This window comes from Anomaloglossus baeobatrachus, chromosome 6 (genome assembly GCF_048569485.1).
Source record: "Anomaloglossus baeobatrachus isolate aAnoBae1 chromosome 6, aAnoBae1.hap1, whole genome shotgun sequence".
Taxonomy (NCBI): Eukaryota; Metazoa; Chordata; class Amphibia; order Anura; family Aromobatidae; genus Anomaloglossus; species Anomaloglossus baeobatrachus.
Window position 1 is genome coordinate 532,114,671 of NC_134358.1, and position 24,784 is coordinate 532,139,454.

Consider the following 24,784-nt stretch of genomic DNA (forward strand, 5'->3'; position numbering starts at 1 on the left):
AGAATTTTGATAATGACTGATCAATTCTGGGAGATAGAAGCAGATTTCTCTGATAAGAAATATTACAAAGTTGTTTATTTTCTTGTGAACTATTGATTTATGAAATAAAAATGAAAACAATGATTACACTTTAAGTGAATAGGGCTGAACTGCAAATACAGCCAATGGATGTCTCCATCAGATAAAGCAGATCCTTTCTTTTATTCCAGTCACATCCCTTGATAAATGACACCCTGACATATTTGAAAATGCTATATGAAAGCATAATACACAGGGCGAAGCTGCGGCTAGGCTGATAATATGATATTTTATGGCTACAGAACGATCGTATTAAGAGATATTCATAGAACGTTCGTCGGCCGGTGCAAACATCAAGGATATGAGTGATGATCGGCATTAATATAGCTGATCAGCGTTTATTTAATGGCCTTGATCAACCCATGTAAACGGGGCTTCTATATAGCTGCTCCCACACTGTGTAAACTTTTGTAAACTGTCGTCAGTGAAAAAAAAGAAAAACAAGAATCACTTAGATTCCTCTGGTATATAGACCCAGCTACTCAGTTACATCTATGCACCGAAGTCCAAAGTGCAGTATTTGGGCCTTTGTCTTGTGACCTTTGAACACAAATTTTTGGTGCAGTTTACTCTAAAGATTCCTTTGTTCTACTATAATCACTGACAACATACACCAAGATTCAGCACAATACACTGGCATTCATGAACTTCAGTCTGCACACCCTACTCCAAAGAAGTATTGGTCCAAACAAAAAAAAAAGTATACTATAGGCCCAAAGCCTGAGACTGCACAATTGAGAGATCCAGATTATACTCTCTTTTGATTTGGTCACAGACATAGGGTATGACAACAATGTTGAGAGGAAAAACTAGGTGGAGAGGGGAGGCGAGGGACTTGCCCTGACCACAGCCAGCAGGGGTACACTGTTATGTAGTGATCTGAGGTATCTTCCAGGAACCAGCATTTTACCTCCCCTGAAGGGGGTTTTTGCCATTCTCCAAGCCAGTATTCCTGGGCTTCAGGTGACATTCAGCAGCGTGATGAGGTCACCTGATGAGGCTGCTGATGTCACTTCTATGCCGCAATGGAGTAGTAGACAGTGGTAAGAAAAGCACATCAAGCAGAAGAAAAATAGGATTTTTATTGCAGGTATAGTGTGAGGGGGAGCAATATAGATACAGGAAAACCCAAGAGTATAGTGTGGTAAATGCCCCACCCCTAGATATGCTTCTGGAGAGGAGAAAGGGTGAGGGGAAGGGGCGTAACTACCGTGGTCACAAAGGTCACCATTGCGACCGGGCCCAGCAGGTTAGGGGCCCGTGGCCGCCCGGCAGATCAGCAGCCAGCTCCTTTCAGAGAGACTGGAGCTGCGCTGATCTGTCACAGACCACGTGGCCGATATATGACCCGGTGCCGCCGCCGCTGATGTGTCGCCCTGGACAAGCCAGGGGACACAGGTAACAACACACACACACCCCCACCCCCAGCAGTTCACACAGACAACCCCAGTGAGACCTGGTTTCTTCCTTGGGCTCAGACAGACACACCAGGTGGGCGGAGTCAGGAGATGGAGACGCCCACCGAGGAGTTTAGCTAGCCTGAGGGAGGAAGCAGGCCCAGACAAGTTCAGGAGTGAAGGAGAGAGGAAGTCTGCAGAGAGGCAGACGCAGACTGGGGCCTAGGTTGGAGCCTAGGGCCCCTGTGCAGAAAGACAGGCAGACGGTAGTGGCCGTCTGCAGGGAGCCGGGGAGCCAGTTGGTGGAACCGCAGGTAGCCGGGGCTGGGCGGTGGCCCCCCGGTACTGAATCGGGGAGCCAGCTGGAAACCGGAGAGCAGGAAGAGTGTGCAAGGAGGCGAAGGAAAGAACTTACACTAACAACCTGGGGTCAGGGGATATTAGCAGTGCAACCGTCTGAGGGACCTGTCCAACCAGCCGTTTGTTTACCGAGAACTGTGTCGTGTTTACTGGATGAGTGAGTACCTTCGTGCCGTGCGGCACAGCGCTGCCCCTGTGCCCCTGCACCTCCACAGGCCCCCCTGCCCACCTGCCCACCATCCAACCCCATCCCTGGGCCCCGGGATCACCAACCCCTACCCACGGAGGGGCAACACAACAACTGGCTGCTCCATACCATCACTCCCGGGATCCCCAGCCAGAGCAGCGGTGGTGTACACTCAATCACCACAACCGTGGGTGGCGTCACGGACAATAAACAATCCCCACACCCAAACCCCCTTTCACTCACGGGCGAGGAGCGCCGCTAGAGTCCCCGGGATCCGGCCCATCGCTCGAGCCACCGAGCAGCAGCAGGCCGCAGCAGCCGCGGCAGACGGACCCGAGCAGTGGGAGAGCGCGGCGTCCCCTCCGCCGCCCGCGACACTGACACCACACCCCCCTGCCCGGTGTCAGCAGCGGTGGCACCGGGGCCCCCCCCCCCCCCTCCCATCATCGCACACAGCAATGATGAAGAATAGAGCAGCCGGCGCCACTCCATGCATCATCATTCTCCCCCCGTGCCTGCGCGGTGACCTCACTCCTGTGCGACTGCTGTATTGAGGCATGCAGAGCGCACGGTGGGAGGATGCTGACTGGAGCAGTGGGGGAACAAGGACTGAAGTGAGGACGGAGCAGCGGTGGAAGGAGAAGAAAGGTGAGGACAGAGCAGCGGGGAACGAGGAGAGAGGTGAGTACTTGTTTTTTTTTATATAAATTAGTGAGTACACAGTGGCCAGAGGCCTGGGGGGGCTGCATTATACATGGAGGCATGGGGAGGCTGGCTGTATTATTATACATGGAGGCCTGGGGAGGCTGGCTGCATTTTTATACATGGACGCCTGGGGAGGCTGGCTGCATTATTATACATGGAGGTCTGGGGGGCTGCATTGTACATGGAGACCTGGGGAGGCTGGCTGCATTTTTATATATGGAGACCTGGGGAGGCTGGCTGCATTTTTATATATGGAGGCCTGGGGAGGCTGGCTGCATTATTATACATGGAGGCCTGGGGAGGCTGGCTACATTATTATACATGGAGGCCTGGGGATTCTGCATTATACATGGAGGCCTGGGGAGGCTGGCTGCATTTTTATACATGGAGGCCTGGGGAGGCTGGCTGCATTTTTATTCATGGAGGCCTGGGGAGGCTGGCTGCTTTATTATACATGGAGGCCTGGGGAGACTGGCTGCATTATTATACATGGAGGCCTGGGGAGGCTGGCTGCATTATTATACATGGAGGTCTGGGAAGGCTGGCTGCATTATTATACATGGACGCCTGAGGAGGCTGGCTGCATTATTATACATGGAGGCCTGGGGAGGATGGCTGCATTATTCTACATGGAGGCCTAGGGAGGCTGGCTGCATTATTATACATGGAGGTCTGGGGAGGCTGGCTGCATTATTATACATGGAGGCCTGGGGGGCTGCATTATATACGGAGGTCTCTGGGGCTGCATAATAAACATGAAGGACACCTTATGCATGGAATATAGGGGTGTATTATACATGGAGGTTTAGGGGATGCATTATACATGGAGGTCTATGGGGCTGCATTATACATGGAGGCCTATGGGGATGCATTATACAACATGAAGGACACCTTATACATGGAATATAGGGGTGCATTATACATGGAGGAGTATGGGGCTGCATAATACAAAATGAAGGACACCTTATACATGGAATATAGGGGTGCATTATACATGGAGGAGTATGGGGCTGCATAATACAATATGATGATTTATGGGTTTACGTTATAATACATATAGGACTATGGGGGCTACATTATAATATATGGAGGACTATAGAACCTACCTTATACAAGGACTATGGGGGTGGATTATAAAACACGGAGGCCTATGTGGTGCAGTATAATATATGGAGTAGTATGGGGTGAAGTATAATATATGGAGAATTATGGGGTGAAATATAATACATGGAGAACTATGAGAAAATCATTATAATAATTGAAGGGCTATGAGGGCTACTTTATACATGGAGGACTCTGGGTGAATTATAACATATGGAGGACTATGTGGTGCAGTATAATAAATGGAGTACTAGAGGGTGAATTATAATACATTGAAAACTATGGTAAATGCATTATAATACATGGAGGACTATGGAGGTGCATTCTAATATAAGAAGGGTTATGTGGGACCCTTTATACTATATGGAAGGCTATGTGGGGGCCATTATAGTATTTAGAGAACTATATACAAGGGGGGACAAAGATAGAAGCATGGGATGGGAACATTTTGTGCTGAGGGAAAAGGGCTCTTTCCCTCAGCACCCAGCTTTCCCATGCTCTGCTATACATCTTCTCTCAGCACCCAGCTTTCCCATGCTCTGCTATACATCTTCTCTCAGCACCCAGCTTTCCCATGCTCTGATATGAGAAAGCTGGGTGCTGAGGGAAAGATGCATAGCAGAGCATGGGAAAGCTCGGTGCTGAGGACAAGATGGATATCAGAACATAGGAAAGCTGGGTGCTGATAGAGGGATTTCAGATCATGGAAAATCTGGGTACTGAGGGTAAGAGCCAAGTGTCAGCGTCATTATCCCGTAGCCCGAGTGTCAGTGTCATTATCCCGTACCCCAAGTGCCAGTGTACGTAGAGAGTGGGGGCAGGTCTGAACTTTGCACCGGTTCCCATCAAACTCTAGTTACGCCACTGATCAGGCGCTTGATCTTGTTGTCAAATGTTGCTGGTGTCAGAGCAGTAATTTGGGACAGGTGGAGACAAAAGGGGAAATCTCTGACTCCATGAGCCCCAAGGACTGAAGTATGGCCCACACGTTTCTGTGGCTGTTTTCACAACAGGTATAGCTGAGGCTGACAATGGGCGCGCCGTCACCTTGTATCCAGAGCAGCAGGGTGCAGCTGTCCAGCTTCATCAGGGACTTCATGTTCTCGATGTTATTTTGGATACAATTTGTACTTTAGGTTAAAAAATATACAGTGGGTATAGAAAGTATTCAGACCCCTTGAAATTGTTCACGCTTTGTTTCATTGCAGCCATTTGGTAAATTCAAAAAAGTTCATTTTTTCTCATTAATGTGCACTCTGCACCCCATTTTGACAGAAAAAAACAGAATTGTAGAAATTTTTGCAAATGTATTAAACAAGAAAAACTGAAATATGACATAGTATCATAGTATCATCATCATAGTATCATAGTATCATAGTTTTTAAGGTTGAAGGGAGACTCTAAGTCCATCTAGTTCAACCCGTAGATCTAGTTCAACCCGTAGTCATAAGTTCAACATGGTCATAAGTATTCAGTCCCTTTGCTTACTATTGAGTATTGAGTAGACGCACCCTTTTGAGCCTTGAGTCTTCTTGGGAATGATGCAACAAGTTTTTCACTCCTGGATTTGGGGATCCTCTGCCATTCTTCCTTGCAGATCCTCTCCAGTTCCGTTAGGTTGGATGGTGAATGTTGGTGGACAGCCATTTTCAGGTCTCTCCAGAGATGCTCAATTGGATTTTGGTCAGGGCTCTGGCTGGGCTAGTCAAGAATGGTCACAGAGTTGGTCATTGTCTTGTTGGAAGGTGAACCTTCGGTCACATCTGAGGTCCAGAACACTCTAGAAGAGGTTTTCTTCCAGGATATCTCTGTACTTGGTCGCAATCATCTTTCCTTCAATTGCAACCAGTTGTCCTGTCCCTGAAGCTGAAAAACACCCCAACAGCATGATGCTGCCACAACCATGTTTCACTGTTGGGATTGTATTGGGCAGGGGATGAGCAGTGCCTGGTTTTCTCCACATATACTGCTTAGAATTATCACCAAATAGTTCTATCTTCATCTCATCAGACTATAGAGTCTTATCTCTGATAGTCTGGGAGTCCTTCCTGTGTTTTTTTGCAAACTTTATGTGGGCTTTCATATGTCTTGCACTGAGGAGAGGCTTCCGTCGGGCCACTCTGCCAAAAAATCTCGACTGATGGAGGCCTGCAGTGATAGTTGACTTTGTGGAACTTTCTCCCTATATGTCCCTGGACTGCATATCTGGAGCTCAGCCACAGTGATCTTGGGGTTCTTCTTTACCTCTCTCACCAAGGCTCTTCTCCCGCGATTGCTGTTTGACTGGATGGCCAGGTCTAGGAAGAGTTCCGGTGGTCCCAATCTTCTTCTATTTAATGGAAGACCACTTTGCTCTTAGGATCCTAGAGTACTGCAGAAATTCTTTTGTAACCTTGGCCAGATCTGTGCCTTGCCACAATTCTGTCTCTGAGCTCCTTGTGCGGTTCCTTTGACCTCATGATTCTCATTTGGCCTGACATGCAGTGTGAGCTGTGAAGTCTTATATAGACCGGTGTGTGCCTTTCCAAAGCAAGTCCTATCAGGTTAATTAAACACAGCTGGACTCCAATGAAGGAGTGGAACCATCTCAAGGAGGATCACAAGGAAATGGACAGCATATGACTTAAATATGAGTGTCTGAGCAAAGGGTCTGAATACTTATGACCATGTGATATTTCAGGTTTTCTTGTAGAAATTTTTGAAAATTTATTAAACATTTGGGTTTTTTCTGTCAAGATGGGGTGCAGAGTGTACATTAATGAGAAAAAAAAAACTTTTTTGAACTTACCACATGGCTGCAATGAAATAAAGAGTGAGAAATTTAAAGGGGTCTGAATACTTTCTGTACCCACTGTATATCTGAAAATCAATTCTCTGACAAACTCCCGCGGATTTGTTCCACTTAATATTGCGCAAAGTCCTAGCAAATACTCCACATTCAGTTTGTTGAGGTTGACGCTTTTTGCATAAGTTCTGAGAGACTTGACCATCAGTCGCCACAGGACTTTGTAGGCCAATCCAAGAGACTGGAGGTGGAGGATAATTTTGGCTAAATTCCGGTAAATTCCTGGTATTAGATGTTCGGAAGAAAAAGACTCCTGGGAGCGCTGCACCACGCTCAGGAACGTCGCGTCTGAATCCAATAATTGTTTCCAAATGTTCCTCATCTTGTTGGACTTCTAAATTACAGGTTATCACCTGCGGGTACCTGGAGATGATGCTCGCAACTGTCTTGGTATCTGCACCTTTGTCAGCAAGGAACTGTTTAAGATTTTACTAGTATGTTGTCGTCTTCTAGAGTTAGTTTCTGACGTGCATCATGTCCACCCCCATTTTCTCCAGGGTGGTCAGGTTTTCGATCGGGTCTTTTATTTTATTGTGTGGCAGTTGCAGTGAGCAGAACCTCGCCCATGGGACAGGGGAGGGCGCAACTCACTGCCGACTTATCACTTGTAAGTCAGCGGTGAGTTGCGCGCCCTTCCCGCTGCCGGCATCCCGATTGCTTTTAAAATAGGTCACAAAATTCCCAATTATTTGAGCTAACATTTTCATGGCCATGGTCGGGAGCTTGTTCTTCTGTCTAAAGAATTTATGGAAAATAATAAAATAAAGAAAACAATACAGGTTTTTTTGTTTTATTTATTATTAACAAGGACATAAACACACTAAAAAATGTATGTGATAGACCAGAGAGAACGAACTCTCAGGGGTTGGATATCACGAGGGAACAGCCCCTTTAACCCCTTTGCACATATTGGGTAACTATACGCTCTACGCTGGGGGGTCTGTGATTGGAGCAGGTTCAAGAGCGGAGCCCTCACCACACGCTAGATGCAGCTACATTACATATTCGCCGTCTGTTACACGAGCTTCCATAGGTCCTTTTGACACGATCACTGGGCGCTAATGGGACCTGATGAAGTCTCCCGTAACTGCCATCTTTACAATGTAAAGAGCAATAAGGTGATAGGATCATCACTGGTTCAAAAGGAAGCTAAAAAATAAAATAAAAAAAGAAATAGATCAGTGTTGAAAAATATTAAAAAAAAATTTAATATCAATGTCCCCTTTTCCCCCCGTTACTTATCTCGAACAACAGTGTTTTTAGAAAAGTACTGAATTTTTCACACCAAATAAATGAATTAAAAAAATAAACAAATACAAGTTTGTTATCACCGTAACCGTACTGGCCTGGACCATCATATTTGAAGATCGGTTTTACTATACAAGGAAGACCAAAAAAAAGAAACGAAAAATAATTAAAGATGTAATTACATTTATTTATTTTATTATTTTTTTCCCATTATTTCATCCCACATGAAATGTTCTATTTTTCATTACATTACACGGTAACGTGAATGATGTTAACTACAATTTTTTCTGCAAAAAACAAATCCTCATACGGAACAAAGAAAGTTTTTATATATATATATATATATATATATGTATATATATATATATATATATATATACATACATACATATATATATATATATATATATATATATATACACATATATATATATATATATATATATATATATATATATATATATACATATATATATATATATATATTATATAAAGCTGAATGTATGTGTGTGTGTGTGTGTGTGTGTGTGTGTCCGGGATTGGTATCTGCACCGTCGCAGCTACAGCCACAAAATTTTGCACACTCACACTTCTGGACCCTGAGAGCGTCATAGGCTATGTTTTGAGGGGAAATTTTAACCCCGCTCCTTACAGTTATTCAACAAAAAACCTGCCTCCATTAAAGCGAATGGAGCTGGGAGCCACAGTGCAGCCAGAACTTCAGAAGAACGCGCAGCCACGCCCTTATATGGAATGTTGGCGTGTCACAATGTAGCCAGGGAAAGAGACCGACACAGACAGGGAAAGAGACAGCCACAGACAGGGTAAGAAACAGACATAGACAGGGTAAGAGACAGACACAAAGAGACAAAGAGACAGACACAGACAAAGAGACAGACTGACAGGGAAAGTGACAGACAGGGAAAGTGACAGACAGGGAAAGTGACAGAGATAGACAGACAGGGAAAGTGACAGAGATAGACAGACAGGGAAAGTGACAGAGATAGACAGACAGGGAAAGAGATTGAGACAGATGGAGAAAGAGACAGACAGGGAAAGAGACAGACAGGGAAAGAGACAGACAGACAAAAAGATAGAGAGAGACAGAGAGATATTTACAGAGGGTGAGACAGACAGAGAGTGGGAGAGAAACAGAGAGACAGTTACTATCCCGGGCAGCGCCGGGTGTTATGTTGTGAGGCGAAATTTTAACCCTGCGCGTTCCAATTAGCCAATCAAGTTTGCCCCTATCTACATAATGGGGAAAAAGTGAAATGAAAAGTGTTAAGGGCAAATTGACAGCTGCCAGATGTGAACAAGGGGGACTTAAAGAATGAGAGCAATGTCGCCAAAGAGTATATACCGTACAGTTGCTAAGGTGGGGCCCCGACATGGGATACTCACCACACTCGGGGATATGAACACACACACAAAATGCGCCACACACTACCACGTACTTGAACACATATACCACCCTCAGCACACATCTCACCACACATACACCAACCTCGCCACATAATCGCCCTAAAACACACACAAGTCTGGTATTATCCTTCAAAAATAAAAATCTGATTAATAAGCAGCCAAACTACAAGCACAACAAATGTACCACATAGGAAATACGGCAGCTGTCAGTCACATGACCTGTCTATATGTGTATGTGTGAGCTAATATATACTGTCAGGGGGGAGGTCTTTCTGTTGCCTGGAGATTTATCAGGCTGCCAATAGCAACCAATCACAGCTTAGCTTCTATTTTGCTACAGTTAATTAATCTGAGCTCTGATTGGTTAATATAGGCAACAATTTAATAATTACATTTCTATCTATTTGTTTTGTGGTATTTGTGTGCAGAATACATTTATGTTAATACATTCTATTTTGTTAACAGCAGTTATTAACCCGGGCGAAGCCGGGTAGTACAGCTAGTAAGGGCATAAAAAGATAAAAGATCTTTGATGGGCCTTTCAACATGGTATGTTTTTTATTCTGATTTTCCCCTGTAACTGGAGCTGGTATATTAGCCCCAGTTACAGGGGAAATGCGGCCTTCTGGCTACATAGCAGAGCTGATTAGGTCTCCTAGGACCCAGCAGCTTCTACTACTTGCCTAGAGCATGACCGGGTCTGACAGAAGTTAATAACTGCTGTTAATAAAATAGAATGTATTAACAAAGCGCAGCGTAACTGCATGTAATTACGCAACGTACGCAGATAGTCTCAGACCAACGTTATTCAAAGGGACAATGTACAGTAGATGAGTATTTTTTTTCACTGAATCTGAGCGTGTGAAAATAATTGCAGCAAGCCTTAGTTTTTTCAGTGTCTGACGAGACTCGCCCATTCAAGTCTATGAGTGTACAAAAAAAAATATCGGATTCCATACAAAGCCGCCGTATAGCATCAGATTTTTACAGATACATTGCAGGACTGTAACATAGGAAACTGTATTTAATTTTGTTAATTTGCTAATTTTAAAAAACTGCTGATTTATAAAAATCGACTACACAAAACATAAGACCAGGGGCATAATGATCGTAGTCACAGAGGTCATGACCAGAGGTGGAGGAGGCCCGCTGAACCCAACTGAAATGCATTGTGTTGCAGGGACCCATTGGGTGGCTGACAGCCGACTCAAAGTGCCCATGACAGGGGGTACATGGCAGTGACATCATCATAGCAGGCAAACTGATGTCAGCTGCTGGCCACTGCACCAGCTAGAGAGGAGGATGCCGCGCATCGTGGGAGCCGGGGATGGAGAGTAGAATATTGTGGGTTTTTTTTATATATATATATTGGATACAAAATGGGTCTATATATAACAGGATGAGCCAAGATAGAGACAGATATACCAGGATCTGGAGCATATATAACAAGAAAGGGCCCAGGGTAAGGACATATATGCCAGGATGGAGACATAAATACCAGCATGGGGACATACTGTATGTACCAGGATGCGGACATATTTACCAGGATGGGAACCAGATATACCAGCATGAGAGACAGATATACGAGGATAGAGACATATATACCAGGATAGGTACATTGTTACGTCCGGGTGGTGGAAGCACTGGACCGTACACCGATTTCCCCTGAGAAGGCAGCCAGGCTGGTCACCCCGCCAGAGGGTCCTGATGCACGGCAGCCGAAGCACTATAGGTAGCTGGACAGTCCGTAGAGAAGCAGGAAAGGTGGATGATGCTGAACCCACGGAGTTCTGGACGGTAGTCCGGGTGACGAGGCTCAGGGTCCGAGGCCGGGTTATAGGGTCAGGCGGGATCCGGAACCTGCTGAGCGATGGAACGGGTCACCGAACGGAGCCAGGGACTGGAGACTGGCGGAGCTGCAGAGGTGGTGGGACATCCGCCGAAGTCACCGTCAGGGTCCAGGGATGGACTTGGTTCGGAGCGACTGGCCTGGCAGGACAGGCTCTACGAGACAGGACAGGGTTAATACAAGGCAAAGCACAGGGCAAAGCAATACGGGGACCTGAACACTAGCTTGCTAAACACGTAGAACAGGCCCCGCCCACCAGGAAAGAGAAACCTTATATACCCTGTACCTGTCTATGCAATATCCTGTTTCTGGGTGCTGGCCCTTTAAGAAAGGGACAATGACCGCGCGCCCTAATGCGCATGCGCGAGGCCCGTGTGCCAGAAGCTAGTCCAGGAAGCGGTGAGGAGGAAGCAGGAGCGCCCGGCTGGGAGTCCCACGTCGCAGAGGAGCGCCGGGAGCGGGGAGCTGGACGCATGGAGGCCGCAGGCGGGGAAGAGGAGGCCGGGACCGGAGTGGTAAGCAGGGGACGCCGCCGGGGAGCGGGGAGCGGGCCACGGGGACCGGAGAACGGGACCAGGGGACCGGGAAGCGTGACAGTACCCCCTCCCCCACGCTCCCCCCCCGCAAGCGGGACAGGAAGGCACGAATCAGAGGAGTGCCAACATTCTCCCGGGGCTCCCAGGACCGATCCTCGGGACCATAACCCGCCCAGTCTACCAGGAAGTATTGCCGACCTCGCACGGTCTTCATGGCCACGATATCCCTTACCGCATAGATGTCATCGTCAGCAATAGGAGGAGGAGCAGAACCGACCTCAGCGGAGAAGGGACCAAGGACAACAGACTTGAGTAAGGAGACATGGAAGGAGTTGGGTATCCGCATCGTGGCCGGGAGCTGCAGCTTGTAGGAGACTGCATTGATCTTGCTGATGATCTTAAACGGCCCGATGTAGCGAGGACCCAACTTGTACGAGGGTAACTTCAATCGGACATATCTGGATGCAAGCCAGACCAGATCACCTGGGGAGAAACACGGGGGATCCAGGCGCCTCTTGTCCGCATGTCTCTTCAGCCGCAATGAAGCACGTTCTAGGGACGACTTGACAGAGTTCCATATAGCTGAAAAGTCCCGAACCAGAGCATCTGCTGCGGGGACGTCGGAAGCCGAGGATACCGGCAACGGGACAGAAGGCTGCAGTCCATAAACGATCTGAAAGGGAGAGCTGGAGGTGGACTCACTGATGTGCTGGTTATGGGAGAACTCAGCCCAAGGTAGGAGCGTGGACCAATCGTCATGATGGATGTTGACGTAGTGGCGCAGGAAGGAGGTCAGGATCTGATTGACCCGTTCCACTTGGCCATTCGACTGAGGATGGTAGGCCGAAGAAAAGTCCAAGGACACTCCCAGATGTTTGCAGAGAGCCCTCCAGAAGCGCGAGGTAAACTGAGTTCCTCTGTCAGACACAATGTGTGCGGGGAAGCCATGCAATCGGAATATGTGCTGTATGAAGGAGTCAGCTAGCTCCTGGGCAGAGGGCAGTCCAGCCATGGGAACGAAGTGGGCCATCTTTGAGAAGCGATCCACCACAACCCATATGACCGTATGTCCGGAGGATAAGGGTAAGTCCGTGATAAAGTCCATTGCGATATGTTGCCACGGAACGGAAGGAATGGGCAGAGGCAGAAGACGTCCATAGGGTAGGTGCTTGGGTGTCTTGTTCCGGGCACAGGATGGACAGGCTGAGACGAAGGTTGCAACGTCTTTACGGAGGGACGGCCACCAGTAGTGACGGACAATCGTGCTCCAAGTTTTCTTCTGACCAGCATGGCCGGCGATCTTAGAAGCATGGCCCCAGTGCAGGACTCTCTGTCTGTCAGTATCTGAGACATAGGTTTTCCCAGGGGGTATCTGAGTTAGAGCGACAGGAGTCACCGGAATGACTTTACTGGGGTTGATGATGGGCTGGTATGTCTCCTCCTCCAACTCCACGGGCACGAAGGATCTGGACAGAGCGTCTGCCCGCACGTTCTTATCCGCAGGCCGAAAATGGAGTTGGAAATCAAATCAAGCAAAGAACAAGGACCAGCGGGCTTGTCGTGGATTTAGTCTTTGGGCAGACCGCAGGTACTCCAGATTCTTGTGGTCCGTGTATATGATTACAGGGTATACAGCTCCCTCCAAGAGGTAGCACCATTCCTCCAAGGCCAGCTTCACGGCCAGTAGCTCCCGATCCCCAATGGTGTAGTTGCGTTCGGGTGCCGAGAAGCTCTTGGAGAAGAATCCACAAGTGAGCATCTTTCCGGAGGGGGAGTTCTGCATCAACACTGCCCCGGCTCCTGAGGAGGAGGCATCCACCTCTAAGGTGAACTGTCGGTTCAATTCAGGGCGATGGAGAACCGAGGAAGAAGCAAACGCCTGTTTCAAGGAGCAGAACGCGGCATCGGCCGCCGGGGACCAGTCCTTAGGATTAGCTCCTTTTTTAGTCAAGGCAGAGAGAGGTGCAGTCAAGGCAGAGAAATGCGGGATGAACTGACGATAGTAGTTCGCAAAGCCGAGAAAGCGTTGGATAGCCTTCAGTCCGGAAGGAGGAGGCCAGTTGATGATGGCAGACACTTTCTCTGGGTCCATCTGCAGGCCAGTGTCCGAGATTACATAACCCAGGAAGGGAAGAGACGACTTTTCGAAGATGCATTTCTCGTACTTGGCGTACAGACGATTCTCTCTAAGCCTCTGGAGGACTAGCTGCACGTTCTCTCGGTGGGTTTGTAGATCCGGAGAGAAGACCAGGATGTCGTCCAGATACACCACGACACAGACATAGAGGAGATCTCTGAACACGTCGTTCACCAGTTCTTGGAAGACGGCCGGAGCGTTACACAGACCAAAGGGCATGACACAATACTCGTAGTGCCCATCCCGAGTGTTGAATGCAGTTTTCCATTCGTCTCCAGAGCAAATGCGAATCAGGTTATAGGCCCCACGAAGGTCCAACTTGGTGAATACACGGGCTCCTCGGAGCCGATCGAATAGTTCGGGGATAAGCGGCAGTGGGTATTTGTTCTTTACGGTGATCTGGTTTAATCCCCGGTAGTCAATGCAAGGGCGCAGATCACCTTCCTTCTTCTTGACGAAGAAAAACCCTGCTCCGGCAGGGGACGAGGACCTCCGAATGAACCCCTTAGCTAGGCTCTCGGTGATATAGGCAGACATAGCTCGTGTTTCAGCAGGGGACAAGGGGTATATCCGTCCTCGAGGAGGCGTAGTTCCTGGCAGTAACTCGATGGCACAGTCGTAGGGACGATGAAGCGGTAACACCTCTGACTCCTTTTTATCAAACACGTCCGTGAAGGACCAGTAGGCAGAAGGCAGTCCTGGTAGAGACTCTGGAACCGGAGGGCGTCGGACGGGCTGGATGGATTTCAGACATCTCTCGTGACATGAGGAGCCCCATCGGGTGATCTCACCTGTACTCCAGCTGACCGATGGTTCGTGTGTCCGTAACCATGGGAGTCCCAGCAGGATCTGATGAGACATGCGCGGGAGGACGTAGAAGGTGATCTTCTCGGTGTGCAGAGCACCGATCCGTACTTCCACAGGCTTGGTGATCAGTGAGACGGTGTCAGAGAGGGGTTTCCTATCAACAGAGGCGATCACCAGCGGTTTCTCTAGTGGGAGGACAGGCACCTGGTACTTATCCACCGTGGCCTGCTGGATGAAGTTGCCTGCTGCTCCGGGATCGAGATACGCCTCTGCCGTGAACCGGGTCTCTTCTGTAGTGAATTGAATAGTCCAGGTAACGGAGTATGAGAGAGTCCCAGCACCTAGGGTGGCCTCTCCTACCAAGCCTAGGCTTTGGAGTTTCCCGGCTTCTCGGGACAAGAGCGTAGCAGGTGTGTGCCATCACCGCAGTAGAAGCAGAGACCCTTTGCTAGTCGTTCTGCTCGGCGTTGTTCCGACTGCTTCAGGCGGTCAATCTGCATGGGCTCTGAGGTAGACACGCCAGGTGACGCCAACTGGGGAGCGATGGACTTCTGTGGTGGGGAGGAGTGCCGTATCGGACGCCTCTCGCAGAACACTTCTTTGGATCGTTTCTGAAAGCGAAGATCCACTCGAGTCGCTAGGGCAATCAGGGCATCCAGGGTGGAAGGCACGTCACGACCAGCCAGCTCATCTTTAATACGACCCGAGAGTCCTTCCCAGAAGGCGGCGGTTAGAGCCTCATTGTTCCACCCGAGTTCCGAAGCCAAGGTGCGAAAACGGATGGCATATTGGCCCACCGTCAGAGTCCCTTGACGTAGCCGGAAGAGAGATGAGGCAGACGCGGAGGCGCGTCCGGGCTCGTCAAAGGTGCCACGAAATGCCTGCAGGAATTCCTGGATGTTGGTGGTTACCGGATCCTCCTTCTCCCACAAGGGGTTCATCCAGGCCAGTGCCTCTCCCTCTAGATGGGACATCATGAACGCGACCTTGGCTTGGTCAGAGGCAAAAAGGTGCGGCAGCAGCTTGAAATGGAGAGAGCATTGATTGATGAATCCCCTGCAGGTCTTGGGATCTCCGGCGTACCGGGGTGGTGAGGCCAAACGAAGTCTGGAAGCATCCGAGGAGGCTGCCACGGGAGCTGTGGCCGTGGATTGTACAGTGGAAACCTGAGATGCCAAGGATGTGGCCGTCGCTTGTAGCGTGTTCAGGCGGGTATCCACAGAAGACATGAAGTTCAGCATGCGGGTCTAGGTCTCACGCTGGGGTGTGAGTTCCTGCTGCAAGGCCGCTAGTGCTTCGGCGGGATCCATGGCCTGTTCTAGCTGTTACGTCCGGGTGGTGGAAGCACTGGACCGTACACCGATTTCCCCTGAGAAGGCAGCCAGGCTGGTCACCCCGCCAGAGGGTCCTGATGCACGGCAGCCGAAGCACTATAGGTAGCTGGACAGCCCGTAGAGAAGCAGGAAAGGTGGATGATGCTGAACCCACGGAGTTCTGGACGGTAGTCCGGGTGACGAGGCTCAGGGTCCGAGGCCGGGTTATAGGGTCAGGCGGGATCCGGAACCTGCTGAGCGATGGAACGGGTCACCGAACGGAGCCAGGGACTGGAGACTGGCGGAGCTGCAGAGGTGGTGGGACATCCGCCGAAGTCACCGTCAGGGTCCAGGGATGGACTTGGTTCGGAGCGACTGGCGTGGCAGGACAGGCTCTACGAGACAGGACAGGGTTAATACAAGGCAAAGCACAGGGCAAAGCAATACGGGGACCTGAACACTAGCTTGCTAAACACGTAGAACAGGCCCCGCCCACCAGGAAAGAGAAACCTTATATACCATGTACCTGTCTTTGCAATATCCTGTTTCTGGGTGCTGGCCCTTTAAGAAAGGGTCAATGACCGCGCGCGCGCCCTAATGTGCCAGAAGCCAGTCCAGGAAGCGGTGAGGAGGAAGCAGGAGCGCCCGGCTGGGAGTCCCACGTCGCAGAGGAGCGCCGGGAGCGGGGAGCTGGACGCATGGAGGCCGCAGGCGGGGAAGAGGAGGCCGGGACCAGAGTGGTAAGCAGGGGACGCCGCCGGGGAGCGGGGAGCGGGCCACGGGGACCGGAGAACGGGACCAGGGGACCGGGAAGCGTGACATACATATATACCAGGGAGTGGCCCAGGATGGGTACATATTTACTATTAAGGGGCTCAGGATGCAGACGTATATACCTGGATGGGGGATATATTTACCATTAAGGGGCTCAGGATGCAGACGTATATACCTGGATGGGGGACATATTTACTATGTAGGGGCCAAGGATGGGAGACATATACTGTAGATCAGGAGGGGATACATATTTATCAGGATGGAGACATATATACCAGGAAGGGGAACATATCTACTTCGAAGAGGCCCAGGGTGGGAGACAGGGGCGTAACAACCGTGGTCGCAGAGGTTGCGACTGCAACTGGGCCTGGCAGGTTAGGGGACCGATGCAGCCCTGCAGGGAAGCAGTCAGCTCCGCTCAGTGAGAGGAGCTGCGCTGTTCCTCTACTAATTTTAATACAAGTGGCCGGGCAGTGCTTGGCTTTATCCCTCCAGCCTATTCCTGCCTGTGACCTTGGGCTCACTGGCCGTGCCGTGTGGCCGACATCTACAGCGTGTGGATATGGTACTGCCATCGTAAACTTCAGGTAACCTAATGGTCAGTGCAGCCCCTTCCTCTCCCTCCCTCTTGTCACTAGAAGCAGTCGGTACTGAGAGCAGAAGGAGAGGAAGGAGGACATGGTAGCTATGGCAGCAGAAGCTGAGACAGGGGTAGCTCTGCTCGCAGTCCTGCTATGTGCTGTGTCCTCCATTTCCTGCAGACCAGAGACTTCACTGGTCATGGATGCTGCCCTATGATGGGGCAGGGATGTGAAGGCCCCGCTGCTCCTGGAGTGTATATCAGAGTGTATGTGGCTAGTATATAGTGTATATTAGTGTGTATGTGGCTAGTATATAGTGTATATCAGTGTGTATGTGGTTAGTATATAGTGTATATCTGTGTGTATGTGGCTAATATACAGTGTATATCAGTGTATATGTGGCTAGTATATAGTGTATATCTGTGTGTATGTGGCTAGTATACAGTGTATATCAGTGTGTATGTGGCTAGTATATAGTGTATATCAGTGTGTATGTGGTTAGTATATAGAGTATGAGTGTGTATGTGGCTACTATATAGTGTATATCAGTGTGTATGTGGCTAGTATATAGTGTATATCTGTGTGTATGTGGCTAATATACAGTGTATATCAGTGTATATGTGGCTAGTATACAGTGTATATCAGTGTGTATGTGGCTAGTATATAGTGTATATCAGTGTGTATGTGGTTAGTATATAGAGTATGAGTGTGTATGTGGCTACTATATAGTGTATATCAGTGTGTATGTGGCTAGTATATAGTGTATATCAGTGTGTATGTGGTTAGTATATAGAGTATGAGTGTGTATGTGGCTACTATATAGTGTATATCAGTGTGTATGTGGCTAGTATATAGTGTATATCAGTGTGTATGTGGCTAGTATAGTTTATATCAGTGTGTATGTGGCTAGTATATAGTGTATATCAGTGTGTATGTGGCTAGTATATAGTGTATATCAGTGTGTATGTGGCTAGTATATAGTGTATATCACTGTGTATGTGGCTAGTATATAGTGTATATCAGTGTATATCAGTGTGTACGTAGATAGTATATAGTGCATATGAGTGTGTATGCGGCTAGTATATAGTGTATGTGAGTAGTATATAGTGTATATCAGTGTGTATGTGGATAGTGTATATTGTGCATGTAGGTGGTATATAGTGAGTATATAGGTGGTATATAGTGTGTATGAATGTGCTTGTAGGTAGTATATAGTGTGTATGTGGGTAGTATATAGTGTATAGAAGTTGGCATATAATGTATATAATAGGTTGTATTATATATGTTTGTATATGGTATACAGTAAATGTACTATTATGCACAGTATACTATGCCTGTAATAGTGTACATACAGTACACAGCTTGTGTTTGTCTGTCGGGGTATATGAGTGCATGTGGAAAAACTGAACTGTATCAGAAGAGAACAACACTCACCTTGGCAGGAGGGGGAAGGTGAGTATAATTATTACATTTTTTTTAAAGTGTGTGGTGTGAATAGAAAAATATATACCAGGATGGAGACATACATACAACGATGGGGGACAAAGATTCAAGCATGGGATAGGAAAGCTGGGTGAACAAGGCTCTTTCCCTCAACACCCAACTTTTCCATACTTTGCTAAACATCTTTCCCTCAGCATCCAGCATTTCCATGATCTTTCAAGGGAAAGCTTGGTGCTGAGGTAAAGATCTTTAGCAGACCATTGGAAAGATGGGTGCTGAGGGAAAGATGTACAGCAGAACATGGGGAAGTTGGATGCTGAGGGCAAGATGTATAGCAAAGGATAGGAAAGTAGGGTGCCGAGGACAAGATGGATATCAGAACATAGGAAAGCTGGATGCTGATAGAGAGATTTCATAGCATGGGAAAGCTAAGTGCTGAGTGAAAGAGCAGAGTGTCGGCGTTAGGTGCTGAGTGAAAGAGCAGAGTGTCGGCGTTATTAATCGGTGTAATTATCCTATACCTAAGTATTTGTGTAATTATCCCATACCTCGATTGTCGGTGTATGGGGGCCCAGGTCTAAATTTTGCATCAGGGCCCTTCGAACTCTAGTTACCCCACTGGTGAGGGGAAATTGTGAGAATGAGCCACAATATTGAGACTGGGCATTGTGGAGAGGCAATAGTATGAGGGGATAGTAAAGTGGTATGTGAGGGAAAACAGTATGCAAATTGGGCAGTGTGGGGAGGGGCAATCCAAGGGACAGTATAGGGAGGGGACAGTATGGGGGGCAGTGCAAGGGACATTATGGAGGATAGTATAGAGAGGCAGCAGTGTGGGAGGACAGTGTGAGGGTACAGTATGAAAAGGAAAACACAGTATTGAGACCAGGTACAGGGGGGCCCAGGGAGAAGGAACAGTGTGAGGGACAGTAAAGAGAGGAGGCAGTGTAAGGCTAGTGTGAGGAGGGGAAATGCAGCTAGAGAGGGCATAACATGTGTCACAATATAAAGAGAGGGCCCAGCATGGATAGGGGGCAGCATGGTGTTGGGGAAACACTTTAAAGACTGTGTGAAGATATAAAACAAATAAAAGTTAACAGTGTGGCAGTTATCGTTCATAAGAGAGGACAGTTTGGAGGCAATAATTTATAGGAGCGGACTGTATGGAGGCCATGTACCATAAGAAGGACAATATAGGGGTCATATTTTGTGCAGGGACGACAGTGAGGGGCAATTATTTAGAGGCACGGTGTAGAACAGATATTTTTATTCAGGAACATTATAATCACACTGTTATTTTTAAGTGTACCGTGTCAGGATATGCTGCAGAGGACGGGAGAAGATGGAGAAGATGAAAGTCTGCAGGGAACAGCTGATCATGTGAAAACCTATCATGGAGTCTGGACAAAATCAAAATGAAAGAGATGAGAACAATCCCAAAGATGTCAATTTTTAAGGTACCTGGGTATAAAATGTATTTTTGTGATACTGACTACGTCTTATCAGTTAAGTTCCTACATGGTCCACTTTCTGATGATGGATGTTAACAACTCCTAGTATCTCCTTACTATTGATAAGGGCATATTCGGAATTGTAAGTTCATTCCACACAATTGTATATGGGGCTGACCTGACACTGCAACTGATCGCTGTCCTAAGCTTAGTGCTGTATCCCTCCCTGTACTGATGGTGCTTCTGGTGTTGTATTCCTGTACTGATCGTGGTTCTGATGCTGTATTCCTTTATTGATTGTGCTTCTAGTGATGTATTTGTGTACTGATGTTTCTGATCCTGTACACATCTAGCAATCCATAACTTGTCAGATAACATGATACATTGCGTTAATAAAGCAATGTCTGACAAGATAAGGATTACTAAACCTGTATTTATGTTAGGAACATTAAATATAAAATTATGCACTGTAGCATGCCAAATCCTAATGGTGTGTATTATTCTCCGTGTCAGGATTCAGGTGTGGGAGTGCTGATATTGCAAATACTCCAGTTGCAGTGTCTCCTCCTGTCCACCAGAGGGGTGTCAGGGATGTCTGCTCAGTCTTACAGGAGAATTCTGTGAGGAGAAGGACTCAGGAAGTGGGAAGGAGAGAAGGAGGCAGATTGAGAGAGACCCTAAAGTGGCTGCTTCTACCTGCGATGGTTTGAAAACCCTGGACTGCTGGAGACAGCCTGCTGATTTCTGTGTAAAGAGAGGCCACAGAGCTAAGTGCATACGTTCATAGACTGTTGTCAGAAAGAGAGAAAACTGTGATTGGAGCTGACCTGCATCTGAGGCCTTCCTAGGAGAACTGGCCCCGTGATTGTCGATGCCAGAGAGAACTGTTACGGTGCGAAGCCCTGAAGTGATCTGTCCCCATGATTGCCGTGCCATAGAGAACTGTTGCAGAGCCGGACGCAGAGCAGATACCCCTTTGTCCAGAGACCCTCCTGGATAAATACGGTGTAACAGTGAGTCCTGAGCTCAGGCCTGGCCTATATCTTTTTGTTTTTGCAGACAACTGTGCACACTGACTGAGTAGTGGTTTGGCGCCAGACCAGGTCTATTATATACCGCTGCAGTACTGAATCTTACTGTTTGTGTATCTCTGCTAGCAGGGGTATAACCCCGGGGTACTTTACTGTGTTGCTTATATGTGTGGGGGAAGGACGGGGAATTAGAGTTTCTGGTAAGATTGTTAATTGGTGTGCTGGACCAGGGACATCTCCTTAATACACCCAGTGATTTACACCGTCTAGTGCTTCTGGAAGATCCTGGTTAGGTAAATTGCTCCTGCTGATTCCTGTTCCACTGGTATCGGTCTCTGGCCCAGCACGCTGATCCTGGTTTGGTAAACGGGTGTATGTTGCATATTGAGTTTCACCTCCTGTTTCCCATACCGGGGTATAAAGAGTTTGCAGTTAAACCTAACCTGGTCTTGTTCCACACAGGTCTGCTTGACGGTTCCAGTGTTCATCACGTGACCACTCATGTGATTTTCATACTTAGGCTATGTGTACATCATGTCCTTGTCAGGCGGACTCCAGGCACTAGAAATCCGCTACAAAAAATGAACATAATGAACAACAATGTAAAACAACTTGTGCAAAAGTTCCATCTTTTTTTTTCAGTTCTTTTAACAACTTTAGGTTTTAAAAGCCAGAAATAGAAGTAGCATGTTCATTCTCTGGGTGGCGTCCTCTATGAAGCCGTTCACTATTCAAAGTTTATGCAGCTATTTTATTATACAGGCAGGATAACAATGAAATCAGGAAAAGCGAGACGAAAGCGAGTCGAGGTGGAGGTACACAGCACATGAATATATCATGGACCATGGATCTAACTTTATTCTAAGGTAAATTTCATACCCATATATATAACTATTGATCTTCTGCCATGATGCTATACTCTATATAGACCAAGTATCACTATGTTTACACTGCTTGTAGGTGGTCATTGAATACATAGGAGACACTTTTGACTAATGGCACTATTCCTTTGTCTTGACTATTCACTTATCACTATTATGAGGTTCTCTCTGTGTCCTGATTTACACGAGACACCTATTTTTAACTCATTACACTTTGTACTGTTACGCTAGCGGGTGTGAACCCACTGCACCATGGACTAGGTTTACCCTGTAGGGGCATAACTAAGTGTCTACCGTGTTCACCAGAGCCTCTGCTGATGAGGATGGACTGGGTTGTGGGTAGACACCAGGTACCACTCCAGGGCAGTCCCTGGTACTGCAGCAGGTGAAGCAAAGGTCAAGGACACAGGAACGGAGGGCAGGCAGGACAGAGCGAGTAGTGGAGGCTGACTGGACGGAGTGCAGGACAGGTTCAGGATACTGACAGGATGGACTGGCACATTATACAGGCAGGACGGGTTAAGGTATAGGTTACTGGCAGGAAGCAGACTGGTGCACTGACAAGATCAGAGTAACCAGGAACCTAATTGCTCAGGCACCTCCCAACAGGGGAGGATGTCTAAAATCCCCAGTGGCTCACAGCCGTAGTCTGGGGTACACTTCAGAGTGCGCAAACTGCCCCTTTAGGAAACAAAGAATGCACGTGTCCTAAGAACATTGCTGGGAGACCTGCACAACGTAAGCAGGCCCTGGAGTGCAAAGACCTGAGAAGGAGCAGGGGGACGAGCAGGTGGAAGACGTGGGACAGTGCAGGGACACAGGCGTTACATGTACTATGAAATTTAATCAATAAAGATTGATATTTTATTATTCTTATATTGTTTTCTTCTTTGGCTTTCAACTTTACTCACACTCAGAAATACATGAATAGCAGCATTTTCAAGACATCCTCTTGGTGGCACTCTAAGACCTGCCACGAGGAATGGTATAAAAACTGCATAAATCTTTTTTTGTTAATTTGCCTCACTCTGCTTTCTATCTGGGAATCCGCTTCTGGCACAACTTAAGGAACAACGTTTGTAAGCTGAAGTGCTCTTACATCATTCCCGTGTAACCGAAGAACAATGTATTCCATTGAGTACAATGAAAACTACTTTTTATATCCCCATAGCTGGAAATACTTCTCTGTGTAAATCTAAAATGTATCGAAAGTAAAAGAGGACATGTAAGGAAATTTGTGAAAGGCATACCCAATCCACACCTTGAGAAAGAAGGACTTTGTTCCATTGAAACATCGTACCTGCAGACTTTTCTGCAGGTATTTCCGCAGGTTCACGCAGCAACTCCCCGGAATCCGCAGCTATCTACTGCTTCAGTATATCTGTGGAGTTGTTGCGGTAAACCTGCCGAAACAGTGCGGATTTCATACGGAATTCCTGCGTATTTCCTGCCCTGTATCTCCATAGTGGAGGGGTGGGAATTCTGCAGATAATTCCGCATGAATAATTGACATGCAGTTACGTGCGGCTGCGGGAAATTCACAGCATTTTCCACAGCCGCACATACCGCAGCATTGATACAGCACTCCCCAAATCCCATAGGATAACATGGGGAGTGTCTGTATTTGCGTAAACCTGCGGATTTCTTTGGAAAATCCAGATAAATCAGCGGGTTTTCAGTGGCAAAATCCGCGGGTACGTTGTCCCATGGGCACATAGCCTTACTCTGTGACTTCCAGCGTTAGCTTTTTCAATCTTACTGATGAGTGCGCCTGTAGCAGACCCAAATATCTACAGCACCTGTTAACTAAGTATAAGGGGGAATACCTCTGCAATGGTCTTCCAAGCTAGCACAGTGCAACATTTCATCTTTATCAGGGCAATCACAGAAGCATCCCTGGGAGTAACAGTATGGGCAGCAGTACTATATTTCACCTCCACATGTACATGCTATTGGCTGTGTATCTTGGCCCATCCATTGGGGTCCATTAACCCTAGCATATTACCCATTCCCCTAGGCCTTCAAATTCTATTTATATACCTGCAGAACCTTCTGTATGATCTTGAAATGCACTGATTTAAACATTAGCAGTGTCGTTAGTGGGCTTAAACCCACACCCAAGGTGTTACCAGAAGCTGCAACATTTGCTGTCATTTCACTAGCATAAATGTGCACTAATCATATATTACCATCAGTGACATGATATGGGACTGTAGTACTTAATGCTGAACATTTCCTGTTAATAATCAACTCAGCATTTGTGGCTGCAATTTTATCAGATGTTACATTCCCAATCCTATGTGAATCCCATTGGAAATAAAATTGTGATATAGGATGGTCTGCAGTTTTCTGTTGGTGAACATTGTGCCTTCTCATGTTCTACAAGCCATCACTACTGATGGTGAGACAGATACATGAAGCACTCACTCATCTGCTACTAGACATCTAATTATTCTGACAAAAAGCAAAAGTCTCTGAAACTGAGCAGAACATTTGTTTACCACCAAGCAAGATATCATAGAACCAGGGCATAAGTAACTATAAGGGGTACTTTGCATGTTGCGACATTGCTAGCATCGGCTAGCGATGCCGAGCGCGATAGCACCCGCCCCCGTCGCACATGCGATATCTTGTG

General features: G+C 47.5%; 1 pseudogene; it reads right to left on the reverse strand.

The window, feature by feature from the left end:
• Window positions 1–4,673: 4,673 nt before the first annotated feature.
• LOC142243973 (transcription termination factor 1, mitochondrial-like) lies at window positions 4,674–24,525 on the reverse strand (annotated as a pseudogene).
• Window positions 24,526–24,784: the final 259 nt, after the last annotated feature.